At 47.7% G+C, this 20,387-nt stretch overlaps 1 protein-coding gene across 2 annotated transcripts in view; it reads right to left on the reverse strand.

Moving 5' to 3' along the window:
• Nucleotides 1–20,387, reverse strand: part of DAAM2 (dishevelled associated activator of morphogenesis 2) — a 460,184-nt gene that overhangs the window by 334,725 nt on the left and 105,072 nt on the right. The window lies entirely within an intron of this gene.

The raw sequence follows: 20,387 nt of genomic DNA on the forward strand, positions 1-20,387 counted from the left end.
GCTTTATGCACTAGTGAATAAAAAGTAAAATCAGATTCGTCTGGATGGAGCGTGCGCCAAAGGTCCACAAGGCCCAACTGCGAAGTAACAAAGTTGATCCCCTTGTGTTCCCCTTGATGTAAACGAGGCCGGGGGGGCTTACAGTCAATTAAGGGGTCAGCAGTAATATTGAAATCCCCACCGAGCACCAGTTGGTACTCGGAAAAGGGAGCAAGGGCAGCAACTAAAATAGAGAAAAAACGATGAGAGTACACATTAGGGGCGTATATAGAGCAAAAAACATATTTCTTTCCCTGAAACTCCCCTGCCCAGATTACATACCGGCCCTCAGAGTCCGAAATCACTTTGTGCATAGTACAAGTATGTTTCTTATGGAAAAGCACAGCTACACCCCTCTGTCTGTTATTAAAGGAAGCAAAGACAAGCTCACCCACCCAATCCCTGTGGAGCTTAGCATGCTCAGACGCGTTGAGATGTGTCTCTTGAAGAAGCAAAACATCCACCTGTAGTTTCCTACAGTACTGAAGTACCTTACTACGCTTAACAGGAGAGTGCAACCCATCTACATTAAAGCTAGCAATCTTAACCCCAGACATAATAACCAAATATGACCAAAATACACAAAAAAGACCAAAGATCATACGGGACGGCAGCACCAGCCTCCCAGCCGAGCCGGCACTCCGTCCACTCAAACAAAAAATCAGACTGAGCCAGGTTCCTAGGATGCAGCTCATACCCCAAACTACCCACCAACTCAACTGCCAACTTCTTCAAACAAGCCCCCCCCCCTACAATCAAACTGACCCACCCCCCTCCCCTCCAGCAACCCCACCACCTCTTCCCCCATCCACACTGGCGACCACACCCCCATGCCACCAACACCCACCACAGTCAAACACAGATGCTCACACTCCCCCCGCACCCTCCCCCAACCCCCCCCCCCCCACGCAACTCCAACCACAAGTACCGGTCGCAGCCATGACCCAACTAAAGTAAAATAAAACAAAACAGTGGAGAACAGGGGACAGGAAAAACATCCCAGTTCCTGGACATACAGGCCAAACACAGGGTCAAAAATAACAGAAGAGATCCAAGACAGCCAGCCCCGCACAACAAAACAAGGCAGCTAGCTCTCCTGGACAGGTCAAAGAGAGAGTCAAGAAATAGTTATCAGGTGTCCAATCCTGAGCACAAGCCGGCTGAAAGGGGTAGGAGCATCCCCTCCCCAAGTATCCTGCCAGCAAACCGCCAAAGGCCCTCCAGCGCGCGTCCCGTGGCAGCGCAACTATGTCCAAACAAATAGGCTCCATCCAAAGGGCAGCAAAGTAATCCAAACAGGCAAGAATAGTCCTTGTCCCAGATGAATCCACGAGAAAGCAGGGTGGGCCCGAAAGTTCACCCCCAAAGCAAAAGTCTCCTAGTCCTCAGGCAGGGATGCTCCCTGACAAACAAGCTCATTACGGAGCAGGGAGACTCTCAATGAAGCGCTTCAGCTCCTCTGCCTTAGATACCGTAAAGGTGCGGTTCTCATAGGTCAAGCGCACCTTAGCCGGGTAGAGAAAGGCAAATCGAATTCCCCTGGAAACCAGTTGAGAGCAGAAAGGCGTGAAGGTTCTTCTCATCTCCGCCACTTTAGTAGAGAAATCCTGAAATATCAATAGCTTAGCGCCCTCGTATAGCAGATGTCGCGTCTTCTTAAACAGATCAAGTAAGCGGGCCTTAACAGCATAGTTGTGGAAGCGGGCCAGCACAGCTCGAGGTCTGTTATTACCATCCGATTCACGTCGGTGCCCCACACGGTGAACACGCTCCACTACCACAGGTCCCTCAGCGTCCGGGAAGCCGAGCTCCTTGGGCAGCCAATGTTCAATCAAATGCTTAAGCTCAGAATCATGTACAGTCTCTGGTATTCCAATAAATCTAAGATTCTTTCTGCGAGACCGGTTCTCCTGATCTTCCACTTTCTCCTCCAGCTGGGAGACCCGGGCCTCCAGAGAAGCAAGCTTGCCATCAGCTATTCCAGCTCTGTCTTCTTGAGCCGATAGTCGCTCCTCTACTTGTTGTAGTTGTGCAGCCTGCCCCACCAGGGTATCTTTAAGGTCATCCATAGAGGCATGCAGCTTGGCCAGTTTTTCATCAAGCAGCTGCGATAGGTGCCTCATGGAGACTTGCATCACCTCGTCTGGGGAGTGGGCCGTCACGGCGTCTGTTTGGGTCTCCGCCATCTTGCTCGCCGGGCTCCCAGAGATCTTTGACGGCCGCGAAACCTTTGGCGGCATACTCCGCCGCTAGAGAGTGCAAGTCTTGGTGCTCAGCCCCCGGCCGGTTCCCCGTGTTTAGCAGCAACTGCGTCTTTAAGGGTCAAGCAAGGGCCGGTCAGAAGCACACCGGGAAGGGAGGAAGTCTAATGAAGACGAGGGAGGCAGATCGGATCTCAGTGCTCCAACTCACCAGCCAGCACGTGGTCCCCCGCCATCTTGTGCTCCGGGCTCCCAAAGGGCTGCATCGGCCGCAAAATCGCTGGCAGCATGCACCGCCGCTGATGAGTGCAAGCCGCGTTTTCAGCCCGCTGCCGGTTCCCGCTGCTTAGCAACGGCTGCGCCTCATATTTTGAGACATGTGCCGGTCAGGAGCGCGCCGGGAGGGGAGGAAGTCGGGGGAAGCAGAGCGGAGCTCGGTGTAGAGACGTCCGCTCAGGAACCAGCCATCACGTGACCTCACCAACCTTCTATCCGTGTCCGGTCCGTGTCTGTTTGCATGCAGGCCGACAAATTCACTAAAGGCCTGCATGCAAATGGGGGCGATTGTTGGCACGCCCCCCACCGACCGCACGGATTGCTAGAGAGCAATCCTTGAGCAACCGCACACCATCTTCCTTGCCTGTAGATCAGTGGTCTCAAACTCAAACCCTTTGCAGGGCCACATTTTGGCTTTGTAGGTACTTGGAGGGCCACAGAAAAAAAATAGTTAGTCTTATTAAAGAAATTACAATTTTGCATAAGGTAAAACTCTTTTATAGTTTATAAATCTTTACCCTCCCCCCCCCCCCCGAAGTCCTGCATGTTCCCCCTTCTTTGCAGCATCCTCCAGCTTCCCCCCTGGCCTCCCAGTCTTAGTTTCAGCTTACAGAGAGGATCACCAGTGCTGTAGCGTTCCTTGCAGGCGGCCTCCACAGCACGTTCCTTCTGCCGTGGTCCCGCCCCCTCCTCTGACATCAGGGGCAGGATCGCAGCAGAGGAGACGGCTGCCTGAAAGGATCGCTACAACCCCAGCAATCCTCTCTGCAGGTAGCGGTAATTATCTGAAGGTAACAGCGGGAGGCCAGGGGGGAAGCTGGAGGATGCTGCAAAGAGTGGGCAGCACTAGTACAGACCGTGGGCCGCAAAATAGCACCTGGCGGGCCGCATGTGGCCCCCGGGCCGCGAGTTTGAGACCACTGCTGTAGATGGTCTGCACATGTTCTCAGCAGGAAACTTTTGTTTTTGCAAGCCCGTGGTTTTAACCCAATTTAAGCCTGCGGGTTAAAACTTCGGGCTTGCACTGCGGGGAAGGGCAGGAGAGTCGGGGCGGCAGGAGAGATTTGGGACAAGAGCAGGAGATCGGGGCAGGCAGGAGATTGGGGATGAAGGCAGGGCAGTCGGAAAGGACTTCTTTTGCTTCTTTTGGATTGGTCAGCCAAGTCGGTGTCCCTGCCTACTTTGCAAGCCGTTTCCCCTCATTTGCATGCACAGATCGGAATCAGATCGGTACACAGGTTAATGAATCGGGCCGGAGGGAAATCGGGTCACAAACCGGTACACGATTGGTTTGCTTAGTGAATCTAGCCCTAAGTCCAAAACAGCAGACAAACAGTACTCTACACTGGTGATTCTCCTGGAGCCCCCCCTTGCCAGTCAGGTTTTCAAGACATCCACAATAAATATGCATGAAATACATTTGCATATAACGGAGGCAGTGTATGCAAATCAAGTCTATGCAAATTCAATGTGGATATCCTGAAAACCTGACTGGCAAGGGGGGACTCCAGGACCGAGTCTACACAATCATAATTCTGTGAGGTTTATAAATGAGCTATTTTGACAACCAGCCACCCCTTCCTTTATGGGTTTTCCCCTATTCGTTCCTTTATTTAACCACATTGTAGTTGCACCCGTAGCCGAATTTCTAGTTTGTCATGGTCTATGTCTTTCTACTAACCCCCTCCCTCGTCTATTAAACCACGCTCGCAGTTTTTAGCGCGAAGAGCCGCGTTGAATGGCCCGCGCTGCTCCCGACGCTCATAGGAACTCAATGAGCGTCAGGAGCAGCGCGGGCCATTCAGCGTGGCTCCCCGCGCTAGAAACTGCTAGCGCAGTGTTCCTAAGCGCTTAATTTTATAAATGTAAATCGCTTTCAAAAACTTTTTATAAGCGGTTTATCCAATTTTAAATGACACTTGGCTGCCCAAACTGCGGAAACAAAGTGACATGTGACTTTTTCACACAGCTGTCCCCTGAAATGTCAGCCTGGCCCTTTGTGTCTGCTTCCAGCCCCTGTATGGTAGCCCATCTTGCTTTCGTACAATGACCACCTCCATTTGCTTTCCTCTGTTACCTATAGCCAGGTCTCATTTTCAGGGCCGGCCCAGCTATTAAGCAGGACTAGGCAGTAGCCTAGGACAGCTGCTTCACTTCCTGCTTACCACATACAGTATTAGCTTTCCCATGTATTCACCATTATAGGACCCCCAGGGACCCCTGAAGAAGACTTTTTGTCGAAACGCGGACCGTGTTGGGTCCTACATCTCTAGCGGACTAGGTCCTTTAAGGCTTTTATGTGGATAATTTTATTTTATGTGGATGATTTTAGTGTACCTTTGGAACTTTGACATTTTCAAATAAAGTCCATTAAGGAACATCGCCATTCCACAGAGTTTCTTTTGGTTTTACTTGATATCATCACAGCGATGTACAATTATGCAAGATAATAGTAAAAAAGAGATCAAATAAAATAAGAATTACAACAAAACATAAATTAAACAGACTGCCTGAGTCAGAACATCAAGCTCCGTCTCTGGCAGTGTTCAAATCCAGGCTAAAAGGCCCACTTTTAACTCCTAACTCCAACGCACTTTTAAAGTACCCATGTCCAGTTTGAAACGCCCTCTGTAATTCCCTACCCCAATTGTCCTGTTTGTAACATAACATAGTAGATGACGGCAGATAAAGACCCGAATGGTCCATCCAGTCTGCCTGACCTGATTCAATTTAAATTTTTTTTATTTTTTTTCTTCTTAGCTATTTCTCGGCATGAATCCAAAGCTCTACCCGGTACTGCACTTGGGCTTCAACTGCTGAAGTCTCCGTTAAAGCTCACTCCAGCCCATTTATACCCTCCCAGCCATTGAAGCCCTCCCCAGTCCATCCTCCACCAAACGGCCATACACAGACACAGACCGTGCAAATCTGCCCAGTATTGGCCTTAGTTCTTCAATATTTACTACTAGCTGATGGCCCGGCGTTGCACGGGTATTTAATTATAGCAATAACACTGTAAATGGATTCAAATAAAGATACTTTATAGTGGTGAATGAAAATATTTTTTTACTTTATAAAAAGTACAATATTCAAATTATAATGTGAAATATTTGACAAAATGAATACAATACAACTAACACAAAACTTGATTATAAACAACATTTTTAGTTTCACCTCCAGGAGCAAGAACATATACATTATTGGGTGAACCCACCCTTCCCACGTGTGCAGGTGGGCCGCGAGACCCCCAGAACATATCACCCCTGGTAGTGAGGGATCTGCATACCAATTTTCGTTCAAATCGGTCCCACAGCTTTTTACATTTTTTCCATTGACTTGAATGGGTGAAATCTGATTTTCTGTTTGTATCTCCGCCCACGTGTGCAGGTGGGCCGCGATACCCCCAGAACATATCACCCCAGGTAGTGAGGGATCAGCATAGCAAGTTTCGTTCAAATCGGGCAAGCCGTTTTTGCGTTGGCAGCTTTTTACATTTTTTCCATTGACATGAATGGGTGAAATCCGATTATCTGTTTGTAGCTCCGCCCACGTGTGCAGGTGGGCCGCGAGACCCCCAGAACATATCATCCCGGGTAGTGAGGGATCTGCATACCAAGTTTCGTTCAAATCGGTCAAGCCGTTTTTGCGTGATCGCGGCACATACATACATACATCCGATTTTATATATATAGATTATTTAATGATTCTAAATCCTCTGTGTTCATCTCAAGCTTTTTTAAACTCCGTCACCATTTTCCTCTCCACCTCTTTTCCTCTCTTGGGAGCGCATTCCAGGCATCCACCACCCTCTCCGTAAAAAAGAATTTTCTTACATTGCTCTTGATTCTCCCACCCCTCAGCCTCAAATTATGTCAAGATCTTAGCTGTCCTATATATTAAAAAACCCCTACTATAAAAGTCACAAGAAATTCAAACAGTTAAAAAGACTGCAAAAAGAACATCAAAACATAAGAATTGCCGTACTGGGACAGAGTGAAGCTCCATCAAGCCCAGTATCCTGATTCCAACAGTGGCCAACCCAGGTCCAAGTACCTGGCAAGAAACCCAAAGAGTTGCAACATTCCAGAGCTGAGATTGTGATGTCATAATGCCTCATTCCACCAATGCCTAAGAGCCAACCTCAGCAGTGATGTCACAATGGCTTGATTGTCCTAAATTTGGCTCGCATAAGAACATAAGAGCTCACTGGACTCGGACTCGAGGGAATCTAAGATGGCGGCAGTCCCGGGACGGCGTCTCTAATTGCTCTCTATAGAGCAGTCCATTCCGAGTCCTAAAAACTTTAATGCCGCATTCGAAGCGTAAGGGGACAGTCCGGACTGATCCCCCTGCACCCCGGACCCGGGCCCCTACTCAATGCTCAATTCTGGACTTTGTTTCCGTACCTGGGAGTTCTACACCAAATGTCTGGCGTTTCCTCGGGGGGAAGGGAACCCGAGGTATCGGACTGGGAGATTTCTCTCTCCCTTCCGGCTGCTGTGCCTCCACCACGTCCAGACTATCCTGCAGCTGAGTTGAGGGACCCCAGCGAACTTTGTCAGCCGCAAACCTGAAGTCATAATGCCACTCTACAGAACCATGGTGAGACCTCATCTGGAATACTGTGTGCAATTCTGGAGGCCACATTACCGGAAAGATGTGCTTCGAGCTGAATCGGTCCAGCGGATGGCCACCAGGATGGTCGCCGGACTCAAGGGTCTCTCATACGAAGAAAGACTGGGCAAACTGCAGCTCTATACCCTGGAGGAGCGCAGAGAACGGGGCGACATGATTGAGACATTTAAGTACGTCACTGGTCGCGTCGAGATGGAAAACGATATATTCTTTCCCAAGGGACCCTCGGTCACAAGGGGGCACCCCCTCAAACTCAGAGGGGGGAAATTTAGTGGTGACACAAGGAAGTATTTCTTCACGGAAAGGGTGGTAGATCACTGGAACAAACTTCCGGTGCAGGTGATCAAGGCCACCAGCGTGCTTGATTTTAAGAATAAATGGGACATACACGTGGGATCCCTACGAGGGTCAAGTTAAGGAACTGGGTCACTAGCACTCAATGGGGTGGGTCAATAGAGTGGGCAGACTTGATGGGCTGTGGCCCTTTTTTGCCGTCATCTTTCTATGTTTCTATGAGGGAGACCCCAATTGCAGGGGCAGAAGCAGCGGAAGTTCTGGTTGAACAATGAGATTTGGAAGGGAAGGTGGCAACCTTCACTCCAGTAAGATCATCTCCAGTGGTCACATTAGAGAGCATTTGGAATGCTCTCTTGAAGCTCAACTCTTCTGTCGACAAATCTTCTCAGGAGCTAACAACGCTTGTGAATACTGTTAAATCTCTATCTGAAAAATTTGAAGGAACTAAGCAGCAAATAACTTCAGAGGTTATGCAGGTGAAAGAAAAAGTAGATCTCCAATCTTTATCCTCAGAATTGGTTAAAGACAAAATTCTTCTCAACAGAAAAATTGAACAATTGGAAAACTGTAACCGAAGACTTAATGCTCGCTTGTTAAATTTTCCAAAATCATTAGGAGTGACTCCCATGGAAATGTTCAGGAAATTCTTGATTGAAGTTTTCAACTATTCTGCTGACTGTATTCCACCAGTCAATCATATTTACTATATTCCTCTTATAAAAAAGGACCTGGGAGCCACACCGGATGAAGGTGTCCAGAATCCATCAGAAGCTGTTTTGAATCTCACAGATTTTCTTGAGACATCAATAACTGAGACCTCAGAGCGTGCCACTTTAATTGTTTCCTTTGTCTTTGAACAGGATATGTCTGCTTTACTTGGGCAATATTTCCGTAATTCTCAAGTACCATTGCTGGGGAAAAAAGTCTGGATCTACCCAGACGTTACTAGACAGACGCAAGAGCGCAGGAAATTATTTCATGCTATGAGAGTTGAAGTCGTAAAGCTGGGTGGGAATTTTCTTTTGGCTTACCCCAGTAAGTGTATTATAAAGTATTTGGGGACAAAATGGGTTTTTTTTCCTCACCTGAACAACTACATGCTTTTATAGATATGAAGAAATTGTCAACAGGGAGAGTTTAGCTTTACAACACAGTAAAGTAAAAGGTTGGAACTTTCTGTGAAGCCAATACCTGTACGTTTGCCTTAGAGGGTTCTCTTCACCATTTTCTGATTCCCTTTCCTGGAGGGCTCTATTGTGGTCCAAGGAAGATATATTTTTTTTCCTATTTATGTTTAAACACTAGTGTTTAAGCCCATTACATTAACGGGTGCTAGAATATATGTATGTTTGTCTTTCTTTCTGTCTTTGCTTCTCCCTGCCCCTATCTCTTTCTTTCTTTATTTCTATCTCTCTCCCTCCCACTGTCTGTCTTTCTTTCTGTCTGTCTCTCTCCCTCTGGCCCCCTGTTTGTCTGTCTTTCTTCCTTTCTGTCTCTCTCCCTATCCGCTGTCTTTCTATCTCTCTGTGGCCCCTTGCCTGCTTGCCTTTCTTTGTCTTTCTCTTTAGCCCCCTTCTTTATCCTCCCCAAAGTAATGCAAGATTGCTCCCTGGCCCCCCAGCACACCCCTCCCCCCATAGCAAAGCACGTTTGCTCCCTGGCCCCCTTTGTCTTCCCCCTCTCCCTGTGCAGCAGCATCATGTCCTCTAACTCCACTTCCTTGTGAAGCAACATTTACCTACCCCCATCCCACTTCCCTGTGCAGCAGCATTCCCTCCTCCTTTATTAAAGGTATAGGCACACTCCTTCTTGCCTCATTCAACCTGAGCAGCTCTACCTAAGAGATCCCATATGCCTGTCCTATGCTTTCTTGAATTCAGTTTTTGTCTCCACCACCTCTACCAGGAGACTATTCCATGCATCTACCACTCTTTCTGTAAAGAAGTATTTCCTTAGATTACTCCTGAGCCTGTCACCTCTTAACTTCATCATATGCTCTCCCCTTCTGGAGGTTTCCTTCATTTGAAAAAGACTCACCCCTTGTACATTAACACCACGGAGATATTTTAATGTCTCTATCATATCTCCTCTCTCCTGTCTTTCTTCCTGTTTGGCCACCTTAAGATCATCACATGCTATCAACCCAAGTTCTGCTCCTCTTCCATACACAAAATTTCTTCACCCCCTATACTGTACGGCTCCCTCAGGTTTTTGCAGCCTAAATGCATGACCTTGCATTTCATAGCATTAAATCTTAGCTGCCAAATTCCGGACCATTCCTCAAGCTTTGCTAGTTCCTGCCTCATGTTATCCACACCATCAGGGTTGTCTACTCTATTGCAGATTTTGGCCTCATCCGGAAAGAGACAAATCTTACCAGACAGCCCCTTCTGTAAGTATTGCTTACAAAAATGATAAAAAGAACAGGCACATGAACCGAATCTTGCGAGGTGAGGAGAGCAGGAGCCCTCAAGGCCAGGTGGCAGACGGTATGGAGAGCAGGAACCCTCAGGCTAGGTAGTAGGAAGTGAGGAGGGCAGAAGCATCAGAGCAGGAGGCTGGAAGTGAGGAAAGCAAGCGTCCCGAAGACCAGGTGACAGAAGGTAAGGAGAACAGGAACCCCCAGGCTAGGTGGCAGAAGTGAGCTGGAGCCCCAGGTTAGGTGGTAGGGGGGTGAGGAGAAGCAGAAGCCCCCAGTCACCAATGATAGAGCATTAGTGATGATTGGTCAGTATAGGCCCTTTCTGACCTTCATTTTTAAGGTCTTCCATACAGGCTTCAGCATCTCTGCTCCTTGTCCTGCTACACAGGAAGAGCCTGGGTCCCAAACTCATAATGCCTTCATGAATGCCCTTCTATAGGCCAGTGCAGCTGTGAGTGAAGGTAAGGGCTGGCTGACTGCTACTAACAATACAGAGAGACTGCAGGGAGTGAGTGAGAATGGAAAAAAAAAAAAAGGCTATAGCAAGTAGAAATTCCCTGCCACATGACCTAACCATTCTAAAAACATGTGGCATCTGCCAGGCTAGCCTCAGTAGCCACAGAAGAGTGGCGGCAGCAGGTATCCATGAACCACTGAGGCAGATTCAGGAGGAGGGAGTGGCTGCAGGCGAGCAGAGAATCAAAGGGCATTCTCCCAAATTCCACGGCCAGAATCAAATTCTGCAGCCAGTAGCATTGGCTGTGAAGTTAAAGCAAAGAGGAGGGGCCAGGCGCACTGGAGATCCACTGAGGAGGCACCGGGTTGCAGTGGGAGTTATTGCAGGCCAGTCAGTGGCTACTGGATGTGGAAAAGGGGACAAAAATGCTTGGGGGATCTGATGGGTAAAGCAGGGATAAATTAGCATCGCTTTCTCGGTGTTATCAGTTACAGTATCTGCTCCTTTGGTAAATCAGCCCCTTGGCAGTGTCATCAATGCAGTGTAATCTCTATTTTGATAAACTAGTTTTTTTAATCCTCCACCGCCCCTGGCACATTAGATGGGTTGTGAGCCCACCAGGACAGACGGGGGGAAAATGCTTGAAGTACCTGTGTGTAAACCGCTTTGAATGTGGTTATGAAACCACAAAGGGGCATAATACAAGTCCCAATCCCTTTCCCTGATGTCATAATGCCTGGCAGAAACCCACATAGCAGCAACATTCCAGAGCTCATATTGTGATGTCATAATGCAACTAAAAGCGAAAACGCTGTGGAGATGTCCAAGATGCAGGCTTTATTGAAGATACAGTCATAAAATCTACATAATAAAATTTCTAAGATTCATAAGATGTGAACTATGGAGCCAACACGGTCCGTGTTTCGACGACCCTGTCTTCCTCAGGGGTCCCTAAGATTCCTAAGTCAAAGAACATGGATCAAAGGCTGAGAACAATCCTGCTCAAGAGCTCTGCGCGATAGAGTAGTGCTCTAGTGCTATTAGGGACCCCTGAAGAAGATAGGGTCGTCGAAAAACGGACCATGTTGGGTCCATAGTTCCCATCTTATGGGTCTTAGACATTTTATTAAGTGGATTTTATGACTGTATCTTCAATAAAGCCTGCACCTTGGACATCTTCTCCACAGCGTTTTTGTTTTTGGCTGCTCTTTGATTCTGTGGAGTATCAAGGGTCAATTTTTGTTTGTTTGTGATGTCATAATGCCTCATTCCACCAATGCCTAAGAGCCAACTTCATCAGTGATGTCACAATGGCTTCACTTCTGATATTGGAGGAGAGTGTGGCGCATTCAAAAGATTGTGAGCCCACCAGGACAGACACGGAAAATGCTTCAAGTGCCTGTATGCAAACCGCTTTGAGTGTGGTTGTATAACTACAAAAAGACAGTACACATGTCCCAATCCCTTTCCCCTTTTTTCTGTGTTATCAGTATTACATTACATTGCATTAGTGACTTCTATTCCGCCAGTACCTTGCAGTTTTAGGCGGATTACAAAAGAAGATAACTGGACATTTCCAGGAAAATTACAAATTAGGGAGCTTCTTTGGTAAATCAGCCCTATTCTGGTGTTATCAGCGCCGTATATGGTGTTCTGGTTTATCCAGGTATGTCACAAAAATCCAAATAAACAAGAAAAAGATGTCCAAAAAAGTCAATAGCCAAAAAAACACCCTCAAAAACACAGGTCTACATATCAAATTATATCCAAAAAGGAGAAAAGACCTCAGTGTCCAATAGGGGCTCTAACAAGCTACCCACATATGATTTCAAACATAATTGCGTGTGCGTGATGACGAGCGGAGTTGCATATCAGTTGGAACGCTGAGGGGCCATTTTATGACACGAGTGGAAGCGGGTGAATGATCGCTGTGGGTTAAGCTACAGTTTGATTTTTTGTTCGTTTTATAACTTTTGAAGTTCTTTGCAACCAGTTTGTTTTGTTTTTTTTACAGCAAATCCCTGAAGAAGCGTGATAGCGAAACAGGGAGCCCTGTTGGATTGTGTGGAAGTGTATTATGATCATGCTTGAATAATTTTCAGCTTACTCTCCACGGAGCAGTTTTTCCTGCTTTCTAACCCCAGGACTACATTCAAACAGCAACGTTCAGATAAGTGACTTTTATTGAAAAAATTGAATTTGAAAGAGAGTGTGTTTTTGAAAGAGCTTTATACACTATATGACTATATTATGACAATATCAGACAACTTCAAAACATTCAGAAAAGAAATCAAAACCCTGCTTTTCAAAAATTCATCCAAATATCTTAACCCCTCCTCTTTTACCTCCAGAAGATTCACCTACCTTCAGATAACCTTCCCCCAAATTACCCACCTTAACACCTTCCAATTAAACAAATACCATCAATAGATTGTAACCTACCCTCTCTAACTGCATTCCATATGTATTTTTCATACAGTTCTTCACTGTCAGTTTAATTTCCATCCTATAAGTTCACATAGAATTTTTCTTTTTTCAACCATCTTTATTTTCTCTTCTTTATTAATTTCCAGGTACTTTAGTTAGATTGTGAGCCTTCGGGACAGTAAGGGAATTTTTTAAGTACCTTCTTACTTCTCATTTATAATCTTAATGTATATTTTCTTCAAACCGCTTAGAATCTAACGGATGTAGCGGTATATAAGAAATAAATTACATTACATTACATTACTATATCTCTCGTATTTGGGAGTTTTTGACCAAGGATGTGTCTGCTGGTCTCAAATTATGTTTGAAACCAGCTTGTCTATGTGGGTAGCTTGTTAGAGCCCCTATTGGACACTGAGGTCTTTTCTCCTTTTTGGATATAATTTGATATGTAGACCTGTGTTTTTGAGGGTGTTTTTTTGGCTATTATCCAGGTATATGACAGCATAAGATTCGTCATAGACTATTCCTAAATTCCGGGTCCTGTGCATGACGCCATTTCCCGGAAGCACAGAACAGGAGGAAAAACTTTAGAGGACCCTCATCAAAAACTCACTTCTAGATACATTCGTTCGGATATGAAGCCCATTTCTGCACGGGTCCCCCATCCGTTCTCAAGTCTGCTAAGCTTTAGGATTTCGGTGTGTCCAGTCAGAGTTACACTTGTGACATCGGCTGACCATCACTGAATATCAGTCCTGTCCAACTGAAGCAAAATCTTGCCAGATGAACCTTTCGAACGTTTGTCATTGTGAATCAGGACCAAAATGTATGCGGACTTACACACTGATACCTTTTAGTACTGGCAGTATCATTCTAGGTGCTATGGGCTCTCTTCTCACCTCCCCACCCACCTCCACCCCCTAGTGGAGCTGTGTGGTCTCTGCAGGTTGTGCTCCAAACTGTCTCTTCCAGAGCAACTCCCCTGGGTCTCTCAATCACTCAGCGGCACATTCCCCTGTTCTTCGGAGTCCAACTGGCTTTGATTTCGGTCATTACAAAACGCCAGAGAGCAGAGTTCCCAGAGACCAGCAAACACAGAAACCGGCCTCTCCTCACGTGAACCCAGCAAAGCCTGCAAACAAGATGCCAAGGTCCTCTTACTGAGTTTGTGAAACTGAATACCTGTCTTTTTCTTTTGAAGGGTTTTTTGTTGTATTTTTTTTTTTTCTTCATTCTTTTTACAGCCACATCTGTTCCTTGGGCCTATTCTTCTTCTTTTTTTTTTTTTTTTACTGTGGGTCAGCTGAGTGGAGGGTAGCACCATTCTTTTGCAGTCTCTTTATTCGGGCAATAAAAAATTATTATACAAGGAAACATGTGTTCCGGGAAGGCTGTGTGTGGTACTGGCAGCAGGCATCGAACCGGTTTGGCACCCTCTTTGTGAGACCACCGCATGTAGCCTTCTGTGACGAGTCAGCATGCATGCTAGGTGAAGCAGAGCAAGAGGAGAGGGAACCAGGAAGGTGGTGTGAAAGAAGACTGGACGGACTGATGGACAGGTGCCAGCGTCCTTCATCTGGCTTGGCTGCCAGCGATTTGCAGATTGCCTGTTGCCTGCCAGGAGTGGAAGGAAACGCCAGGGCAGAATGGGGCAGGGCCTGGGGGTACAGGGGACTCCCAGGAAGCTTTGGATCAAACTCTCTGAAAGCAGCGAGATAGCAACGGTCTCTTGCGCAAAAGATGCTCTGATAGGAGCAATTTTATTTATTTAAAAGACTTGCACCCAGTGGCGTAGTACGGGCGAGCGGCACCTTTCCCCCGCCCCCCCCCCTGCCACGCATGCACCTCCCCCACCCACCTTCCCTTTTCCCGTATCTTTTTAACTTCTCCGGCGTGAGCATACCATGTCAGCTGCGGGGGAGTCAGTTGTGACGCTCCTGATGATGGCAAGTCATAAGAACATAAGAACATAAGCAGTGCCTCCGCCGGGTCAGACCATAGGTCCATCCTGCCCAGCAGTCTGCTCCCGCGGCGGCCCAAACAGGTCACGACCTGTCTGAATCACCAGACAGGTCACCTTGCCACCTTGGTTTCCCATTGAAGTCCTATCTTCCCATCGTAGTCCTAACCCTCCGGTCTTGCACATGCTGGGTTTCTATACTTATTACCTGGTTAGCTTTCTATACCTGTGTTACATCCCAGCACCTCTCTCAGTATCCCACGATCCCTTTATCCCTCAGGAATCCGTCCAGTCCCTGTTTGAATCCTTGTACCGTACTCTGCCTGATCACTTCCTCCGGTAGCGCATTCCAGGTGTCCATGACCCTTTGGGTGAAAAAAACAGTGAAGGTGAAAGGTAAGGAAAGAAAAGTGGCGTGAAGGAATCACCTAATGGTTGGAGCCCCATGCTGACACCCAGGGAAGCCCAGTTGAAATACCACTGCTGTTCCTTGTGATCTTGGGCAAATCACATGACCCCCCATTGCCCCAGGTACAAACATAGGGACCCTTTTAGTAAGCTGCAGCTGTTACTTCCATTCGGCTTTTCAAATTGCAGGTGCTAGCGATGATTTGGAGAAGAAAAACTGGCAATAAATCCTCTCAATTAACATTCCTACACTGCCTTGGAAGTTTCTGGCACATTGCGTTGGCGCGAAATACCTAATGGGCTCATTACCATGTACGCCCGTGTGCACCACCTGAATTAACTCGTGCCCTGAACTACTTTCGGCCTCCTGCGCTCATTAGCACTCGCACGTGCACACCTCACGGAAGCTGGGCGTTCTTGCATTGGAACCTTGGAGAAAGAGCCCGAATTGACTGTCAGAGGTTCTGCACCAACCGCAGAAAGTATGGCAAAGGACCGCTAAAAGTGACACGCTGAGGAAACAATCTGCTATTAGAACATAAGAAGTTGCCTCCGCCGGGGCAGACCAGAGGTCCATCCTGCCTAGCGGTCCGCTCGCGCGGCGGCCCATCAGGCCTGATTGCCTGAACAGTGTCCCTGACTCAATTTGGAACTGCCTCTAATCCTCTAATCCTATCCCTAATACCTACCTCTACTCCTATCTGTACCCCTCAATCCCTTTGTCCTGATGCACTGGAACGCTAGGAATAGGTTTTAACTTGAGAGAGACGCAGGACGCCAATCACGGCAAAACCATTTCTGATATAGGGGTCCTTTCACTAAGGCACGCTAACCGATTTAGCGCACGTTAAATGCTAAGGCGCCCATAGAATATAATAGGTGCTTTACCGGGCCATGGTATGCCCCCACCTGGAATACTACATCCAGCACTGGTCGCCGTACTTGAAGAAGGACACGGTACTACTCGAAAGGGTCCAGAGAAGAGCGACTAAAATGGTTAAGGGGCTGGAGGAGTTGCCATACAGTGAGAGATTAGAGAGAAACTGGGCCTCTTCTCCCTTGAAAAGAGGAGATTGAAAAGGGGACATGATCAAAACATTCAAGGTACTGAAGGGAATAGACTTAGTAGATAAGGACAGGTTGTTCACCCTCTCCAAGGTAGGGAGAACGAGAGGGCACTCTCTAAAGTTAAAAGGGGATCGATTCCGGACAAACGTAAGGAAGTTCTTCTTCTCTCAGAGAGTGGCGGAAAACTGGAACGCTCTTCCGGAGGCTGTTATAGGCGAAAACACCCTCTAGGGATTCAAGACAAAGTAGATAAAAACAGGTTTGTTCAACCTCTCCAAGGTAGAGAGAACGAGAGGGCACTCTCTAAAGTTAAAAGGGGATAGAGTCCGTACAAACGTAAGGAAGTTCTTCTTCTCTCAGAGAGTGGCGGAAAACTGGAACGCTCTTCCGGAGGCTGTTATAGGCAAAAACACCCTCTAGGGATTCAAGACAAAGTAGATAAAAACAGGTTTGTTCAACCTCTCCAAGGTAGAGAGAATGAGAGGGCACTCTCTAAAGTTAAAAGGGGATAGAGTCCGTACAAACGTAAGGAAGTTCTTCTTCTCTCAGAGAGTGGCGGAAAACTGGAACGCTCTTCCGGAGGCTGTTATAGGCGAAAACACCCTCTAGGGATTCAAGACAAAGTAGATAAAAACAGGTTTGTTCAACCTCTCCAAGGTAGAGCGAATGAGAGGGCACTCTCTAAAGTTAAAAGGGGATAGAGTCCGTACAAACGTAAGGAAGTTCTTCTTCTCTCAGAGAGTGGCGGAAAACTGGAACGCTCTTCCGGAGGCTGTTATAGGCGAAAACACCCTCTAGGGATTCAAGACAAAGTAGATAAAAACAGGTTTGTTCAACCTCTCCAAGGTAGAGCGAATGAGAGGGCACTCTCTAAAGTTAAAAGGGGATAGAGTCCGTACAAACGTAAGGAAGTTCTTCTTCTCTCAGAGAGTGGCGGAAAACTGGAACGCTCTTCCGGAGGCTGTTATAGAGGAGAACACCCTCCAGGGATTCAAGACAAAGTTAGACAAGTTCTTTGACCCAAGGGCTGCCGCGTGAGCGGACTGCTGGGCACGATGGACCACTGGTCTGACCCAGCAGCGGAAACTCTTATGCACTTATTTAGCGCAACGCTAAATCGATTAGCACGCCTTAGTAAAAGGAGATAACAAGTCACAGAAACAGAGAAAAATGAAGGCAGATAAAGACCACATGGCCTTTCCAGTCTGCCTTTCTATACCATCCAATATTCCCCTCCTTTTCCCCCGAGATCCCATGTACTTGTTCCAAGCTTTCTTGAATTCGGATACATTTTTTCATCTCTACTACCTCCACCAGGAGGCCGATCCACACATTCACCACCCTTTTCATGAAAAGTATTTTCTGAGGCTACTTCCGAGTGGTACGCCGTCAATAGTGCGCAGGACATTGGCACGCCGACAATTCCACTCTGTCACATACGCACAGCGCTACGCGCACGCACAAAAGGAGTGGAATTGTTAAAGTGGATTTGTCCGCCCCCCTCCTGGAGCGAGTTGTAAGTGTAGTGGGGGGGTTCCCCCCTCCCACACACCCTGAACAAGAGCGCAATTAGAGCATGAGTGTAGTGGGGGGCTTCCCACCCCCACCCCCTCAGACCAGAAACAGGAAGGCATAGGGCGGAGCGCGGATTTGTCCTACGCGCAAATGGAGCGGAATTGTCGGCTCGCCTATGTCCTGCGTGCATTTGACGGGTCACCCTTCTGAGTCTGTTCCATTTTACCTTCATTCTGTGCCCCCCCCTCCTCATTCCACAGCTTCCTTTCAGTTGAAAGAGACTCGCCTCGTACGCATTTATGCCACGTAGGTATTTCAACATCTCTGTCGTACCTGTCATAAGTACTGTTGCAGAAATAAAGTGAAAACCCAGAGCTGAGATTTGTGGAAGTTTTAGAGCACTGGATATTTAGCAGGGGTGGGAAGGAATGGATTTTGCCTGGGTCGATTAAACTGTGCGCACTCTGGCGAAGCGTGGTGATAAATGGTTTCCAGGAGCTGGCTGTGTCACTTGGCAGAATGAGCCTACTAGCTGGAACAGATGCCGTCCAGTGATGCCGGTAAAGCAGGGCGGTGTGTTTCACTGCTCCGCTGAAGAATCCATGCTACTCAGAAGTTGGCTGGGGGAGGGGAGGGGGAGGGAAGCTATTGAGCTAAGGGCATTGGTCTGTCTGCACTGTCTCATTTATAAAAACAAACACGACTAATCCCATTAAAGAGCCAATAGAAACGATGCCTGTTCTGCTTTAGGAGAAAGGGCCTGGCAAAACCTCTGTTCTTCTCCTTGGAACTGTGGGAGGAATCCAGCCTCCAGGTCAAGGCCTCAGTCTCGTTGTACTGTACAAATCATGTTTCTTTCCAGTTATATCCCCTGTTAAAATACTTTCTTTTCACAAAGGTCTTTGGTTTTTGAAGGGGTGGTTTTTTGGGGGGGTGTTTTTTGCCATCGTGAACTTTGCTGCACATCGAAATGCGACAGCGAGAGAGTCGACTAAGCAGCCCTAATACCCGCCACCAGAGCTTGGATCTCGAAAACCATTAGGCGCCGAGCGCGCTGCATTGCACGACGAATGAGGAAGACGGATGAATGCCCAAGGCCAGAGCCAAATTGGGAACAGTTCTTGGAGAACTCGCAGAAAAACACAGCACTATAAAAACACAGTTTGCATCGAAACTGTATGAAAACCAGGCCTTCCAACTGTGGAATTTGTGGTGGCCACACATTGAGCGGAGCAAACCTGCTTTCCTGCAAGTTCAGGACCAATGCAGAACACTTCCTGGAGTAGAAGCGCGCGGTTAATGAGCGTCCTGCGCACATAGCACTTGACGCAGAACACTTCCTGGAGTAGAAGCGCGCGGTTAATGAGCGTCCTGCGCACATAGCACTTGACGCAGAACACTTCCTGGAGTAGAAGCGCGCGGTTAATGAGCGTCCTGCGCACATAGCACTTGACACAGAACACTTCCTGGAGTAAAAGCGCGCAGTTAATAAGCGTCCTGCGCACATAGCACTTGATGCAGAACACTTCCTGGTGTAGAAGCACGCGGTTAATGAGCGTCCTGCGCACATAGCACTTGACGCAGAACACTTCCTGGAGTAAAAGCGCGCGGTTAATGAGCGTCCTGCGCACATAGCACTTGACGCAGAACACTTCCTGGAGTAGAAGCGCGCGGTTAATGAACATCCTGCGCACATAGCACTTGACGCAGAACACTTCCTGGAGTGGAAGCGCGCAGGTTAATGAGCGTCCTGCGCACATATCACTTGACGCAGAACACTTCCTGGAGTAAAAGCGCGCGGTTAATGAGCGTCCTGCGCACATAGCACTTGACGCAGAACACTTCCTGGAGTAAAAGCGCGCGGTTAATGAGCGTCCTGCGCACATAGCACTTGACGCAGAACACTTCCTGGAGTAGAAGCGCGCGGTTAATGAGCGTCCTGCGCACATAGCACTTGACGCAGAACACTTCCTGGAGTAGAAGCGCGCGGTTAATAAGCGTCCTGTGCACATAGCACTTGACGCAGAACACTTCCTGGAGTAGAAGCGCGCGGTTAATGAGCGTCCTGCGCACAAAGCACTTGACGCACAATTCAGGAAAGGCTTCACCGAAGCGGTCAACTCATACAGTCACAGTGGGGTAAATATTTTTTAAATGCTGACCGCCACAGGTAGAATTAGCTCTGCGTATTCAGTTCCGGGCCATGTCTGGGCTCTGGCACTGTATAACCAGGACTAATTTTTTACATGTTGTCTGCAGGAACTTATGGACTATCAGCCAGGACCTGAACAAGTAGGGTTGTCAGGGTTTCCAATCGAAAAATCCGGACCCCTCTAGACCTGCCCCCAGGCCCGCCCAATTCCATCCATCCCCTCCCTATAATGCCATAATCCCGCCCAGTCCCACCCTTGCCCTGCCCCAAGCCCGCTCCCCGCTGCCTGCTTTTTGTCGAGCAGGGAGGAAACCCACGCATGGGCGGATTTTCCTCCCTGCCCGACACAATTTGAGGAGGCTTTTCAAAACCCAGACAAAGTGCTGGGTTTTGAAAAGCTGTCCGGACCCCTGGATCTGTCCTGAAAAGGAGATTATGTCCGGGGTGGGAGAGGGAGAGATGCATAGCATAAAATCATACTTTGATGTTGCTTCATTTAAAATGCTGGTTCAATCTTTGGTACTGAG

Source organism: Geotrypetes seraphini, chromosome 3 (genome assembly GCF_902459505.1).
Source record: "Geotrypetes seraphini chromosome 3, aGeoSer1.1, whole genome shotgun sequence".
Classification (NCBI taxonomy): Eukaryota; Metazoa; Chordata; class Amphibia; order Gymnophiona; family Dermophiidae; genus Geotrypetes; species Geotrypetes seraphini.